This window comes from Myotis brandtii, unplaced genomic scaffold (assembly GCF_000412655.1).
Source record: "Myotis brandtii unplaced genomic scaffold, ASM41265v1 scaffold1213, whole genome shotgun sequence".
Taxonomy (NCBI): domain Eukaryota; kingdom Metazoa; phylum Chordata; class Mammalia; order Chiroptera; family Vespertilionidae; genus Myotis; species Myotis brandtii.
Window position 1 is genome coordinate 83,299 of NW_005354228.1, and position 4,909 is coordinate 88,207.

The 4,909-nt window shown below is 52.3% G+C and overlaps 1 protein-coding gene across 2 annotated transcripts in view; it reads left to right on the forward strand.

Moving 5' to 3' along the window:
- IL18RAP (interleukin 18 receptor accessory protein) overlaps window positions 1–4,909 on the forward strand; it is a 40,844-nt gene that overhangs the window by 7,405 nt on the left and 28,530 nt on the right. The window lies entirely within an intron of this gene.

The window sequence follows — 4,909 nt, forward strand, 5'->3', positions numbered from 1 at the left end:
CTTTTTTATTTGACATACGAGTAATTTGAGTTACGAGCTCCGTCACGGAACGAATTAAACTCGTAAGTCAAGACCCCACTGTATATCCATGTGAAGTAAGACATGGTTACAGCATCGGCCAAGGCAGCCGCCAGAGCGGTCGGCGGGACGCCTTCGAAAAGCAGTGAGAACTGCTCAGGGAGGGAGCACCCAGCAAGTGAGAAGGGCTCTGGGCGAATCGGAGCATAGAACACTTTCCTGAGTGGGCACCTCTGCGTGGCCCTGAGTGACAGGCGAGACCGGGAGACGGGAGTGCAGTGCTAAGAGGAGAAGAGAACGGCCAGGAAAGGTAAGTTCTGTAATGGTTTTGAGTTACAAACCACATAGCAAAACACCTGGCATTTTCCTTGTGCTTATGGGTTACCGAGTGCCACAATCTATGCCAATGCTCTGAGCATCGCCTCCAAAGCCCTCTGCCAGTTGGCCCCTGGACGGCGGAATCAGGGAATAGAATTTAAATGCCACTACACTGATGATAATTGTTTAAAGTCCAGTACTTTGTCTGAAAAATCGTGTAAAACTTTAAATTTGACTTCAAAATATGTTCATTTGTTAATATAAAACATCATTTTAACTTGGCACTGATTGATGCCCAGCAGGCAGCCTGCTTGCTGGGTGGTCCCGTGCACTTCCAGACCCCACAGCAGAGGCGTGGGGGGTGCTGCTGGGGGAGAGCATTTTCCACTCCCTTCTCCTGAGCCTTGGGGACAGCAGGTGGCCAAGTGCTTTATGTCCTTTGTAGAAATAACTACTTGGGGATGATGAGTGATGTGTCTAAAGTTTCACATTTGTATTTTAAAGTGACACTGAAAGCGTGCTGGCTTCAAAAATGCCCAGTTTTGGGCACATTCATTTCACAGCCTCTAAGATGAGGTTAGTAAGGAGTCCATGGTTCTGTCCATCCTCTTCAGCTGTCTTAAGAACGATACTTCCCTGGCTGATGAGTGTGGTAATCGGATGGCGGAGGTCTTGCTCTGCCCAGGGGGTTGCTCCCAGCCCCTTGGAGAGGCTTGCCCGGCCTTTCCGGGGAAGGGCACACCCGGAAATGAAAGGCCGTTTTCACTTGTAGGTAAGCAGGAGCCAGAGCGGCGGCCGACTTTCCGCACACATGGCTGTCTCAGCGAAACCCCAAGGCCGCCTGGCGTTTGCTAAGGAAGCTCATTCCCTTCTCCGGGCTCTGGCTGCCTGTGTCAGAGGTGTCAGTGGAAGAGGCATCTGTTCTAAACGCAGTTAAACGGTGCTGCTCTACAGTCGTAGCTTCTGATGCGGCTTTGGAGAGGCATGGTTTAGGCGATGTTTATGCATTACGTGTGTGTGTGTAGGTGTGTGCGTGTGCGTGTGCAGTGCATACACACACATGCACACAGACACATGCACACCTGGAGACTCACAGGCCTCATGGACGCAGTGTGTTACTAAAAGTGACGATATTCGGCAGGAAATAGTACCCAGTGCTCCTTCCTCTCATACAAACCGCAGGCCCTCAGGTGGTGGGCGGCCCACACCTGACATCGCAGAGCAGATGGCACTAACGCAGGTGCCCTGAGTCCAGGTGGAATTGCTCCCCATAACATACCTTTATTACCATTAAAAGATAAATATTAGAGCAAAATGTGTGTATAAATGGAATGTTGTCAGTTGATTGCAACAAGGGCGGCGCCGCGGCCCTCGGCAGGGAGTGGGGGTGGACGCTGGGAACAGGGGCCGCAGGCACACTGCGTGCTGGGGAGCGCTCGGCTCAGCGGGCAGAGGTCGTGCCTGGGGGAGTCAGGGTGGACTGTGCGCACAGGCGGCAGGCTGGGTATGTGGAAGGTTGTTAGGTCCCTGTTGGTGTGTTTGAACTTTACAAGTATAAGTCCTGACCCGGGACCCTGTGGGAACAGAAAGAAGATGGTAGACCCTACAGATATTTTCAAGAAATAAAATAAAAGATAAAATGATTTAACTGGAGAATGTGAAAGTGGTGACTATCACATTTGGGGACTTTATGGCTCAAAGTAAACTCACAGCATTTACCGAACTGGAGAAAGTAGCCACTAACGCAATTAGGGGTGAGAAGAGGTGAGCTGGACACTAAGTCATTAAACAGATGTGAAAACACTGGGCCTCCCCGGGAGACAGGGCTTGAGATGTAGTCCCAGACGAGCAGCAAAAGCCCAGGCAGGAATGCTGTGTCGCCAGTTCCAGGGCGCGCCCTCCACACAGACAGCCACGGTGTGTGGTGCTCGCTGGAGTGGCAGCACTGCCCGCAGCACAGCAGGCTGGTGACATCAGAGCAGAACAGGGAACGCTCTGAGGCTGCGCGCTCTCTTTGCTTTGTTTGTCTCCTTGCGTCACACATTCCTTTAAAAGTCCTTTACCCTGGCAGGTCGCACACTTGGCTGGTGTGTCATCCCATACACCAAAAGGTTCTGGGTTCGATCCCTGGTCAGGGCAAATACCGGAGGCAGCCAATCAATGCTTCTCTTTCACATCGATGGCTCTCTCCCTCTCTTCCTCTCTTTCTAAAACCAATTTAAAAACATTCCCAGGTGAGGATTAAAAATAAGTAAATAAAATAAAGGGGCTTTTTGTGCCCTCAGCTTTTTCTTCATGCCTCAGTTCTCTCCAGGACTCCCCGACACTACGCACAGGTTCTCATTGGGATGCTGCTCCTTCTTATCTGTTTATTTCCTTTACCTCTGAACAAAACAAAGCATTCCCTGTACAGCCCCACTAGCCCCTCTGTTTCCCACCTAAATCAGTGTGATTGTATTATTAGAATGGGTTTCCATCGTTCTTAGCACAAATTGCTTATCTCTTATCTCTTGTCTTTGATGTTCCTTTTATTTCCACCTCATAAAATCTTAATGGTACATACTGAGCCATTCTTACATTTCTATGGGAAAAACTAGAGGCCTGGTGCATGAAATTCGTGCATGGGTATGGTCCCTGGGCTTGGCCTGCAATCAGGGCCATCTTCCCCAGCTGCTGGCAGCCAGCCCAGCCCCCCACCACCACCCACCCCTAGTTTCCTGTTCACCATTGGGCAATAGGAACCTACTGGCCAGGGGGGAGGGGGGAGGAGGGGAAGTGGGAGGTACCAAGAGGTTGGCCATTCCCACCCACTTGCCAGCTCTGTCTCCCAATGCTGGTCACCCTCTGTGTGGAGCGATCAGCAGGGTGGGGGCCTTGGCCTGGCACCACTGGCATCCACAGCCACCCAACCTCAGTTCCCCATTCCCCATTCCCCATCAGGCAATCAGAGCCTGGCCGCTGGGAGAGGGACTGAGAGGTTGGCCAGCAGGCCCTGATTGGGCGATCAGGGCCTCCAGGCTGGGGGAAGCTCCTGCGTTGAGCATCTGCCCCCTGGTGGTCAGTGCATATCATAGCGACCGGTTCTACCGTTCGGTTGATTTGCATATTACCCTTTTATTATATAGGATTAGGTCCACTTTTGTTATCACTCATCTTCCCTGTTGCTCAGCCAACATCTTAGTTCTAACTCTGCCTTCCCATGTGATTTATTGCCTGTCTTCTCATGTGATTCATGACCTCCACTCTAATTTCTGTTCTTTTATGTGTCCCTGTGCAGAATTCTGTCTCTGACTTTTATCCCATGCTCTGAACCTTCCTTTTAAAGGGTTCTTGATCCTTGAGATCAGCCGATGGGTTGTTTAACCTTGTCTGTCCCACTACTTGGCCTTGGTTCCCTTCACACGGCAGCTGCCCCTCCAACCAGTTCTGCCCCCCAACCCTCAGCTGCTTGTCAACCTCCTGGAAATTCCTCTTGAGCCACAGGAACCACACTAGAGACGTGGAGTGGGGAATCCCTGACTCTACAAGTCAGCAGGCAGCGTGGAAGGGGAATTCCTCCATCAGAACTGGAAACTCAAAATCAGAATAATTTAGAGAAATTTCCAGTGCTCTCACTGACTAGCTCTGTGTCACAGAGCAAAAGACAAAGCCCAGGAGCTCAGGCTGCTCATCTGTAAAATGGAAAACAGAATCTATGCAAACCCAGCCAGAGAGGCCTTTGAGCAGTCAGATGAGCTGAGACCTGAGAAAGCACTTGGGAAGCGACCGGGTAAGAGGCTCTTCCTATTGTTCTTTGCTGTTGATCTCTTTTCCTCGGCTGCAGTGGTGAGAGGGCTGCTCCTGGAACTCTTGGCTGGAACTTGGAGGCCCGGGCCACGTGGAGGCAGGAGCCCCTCGTCCTTGCACAGTGATAACCATCTAACAGAGGCTCACACTCCTGCCGCGCCCCAGTCCCTCATGGTGCAGAAGTGATTATGATAGTCTTTGCTTAAATTGGTAAGCGCCCTCACACTGAGTTGCCACTAAAAAAAGTCTAATAATATGACTCTTATGCTTCACAACCTTCTGTTCAGTTGTGCCCGCACTCACTCACTCCCTCTGCAGAGGGCAGCCCCTGCCTGCTGGGGGCCGGAGCCCAGAGATCAAACACAGCCAGGCGCATGGGCCCCTTCAGCTGGGCCTTGCTTCCTGCATGGATGCTTTGCTTCAAGCTTCTTAAATGACACTTCCCTTCCCCGCCTGATTCCTGCACCTTCTTCAGAGCGCTGCTCGCACTGGAGGGCACGCCTGCCTCCTATCAGCAGAGTCACGGCCTGGGGGGCGTCTACCGGCGGAGATGCTCCTGCGTCCTTACACTGCGCGCCCATGAGAGAGGCTGGGCTGATTCCCGGCGTGTCCAGGACCTGGCCTATGTCTTGGCACAAAGGCTGCTCTGGACAACCCCGGAGAAGGAGTGACCTACACACCGAACACCGCACTACGTCCAGTCCAGGGCCGCACCGACGCAATGACGGAGGTCTGAGCTCGCAGCGGGGCGCTGCGCTGCGCGGGGGCGCTAGTGGTGCCGACTTGT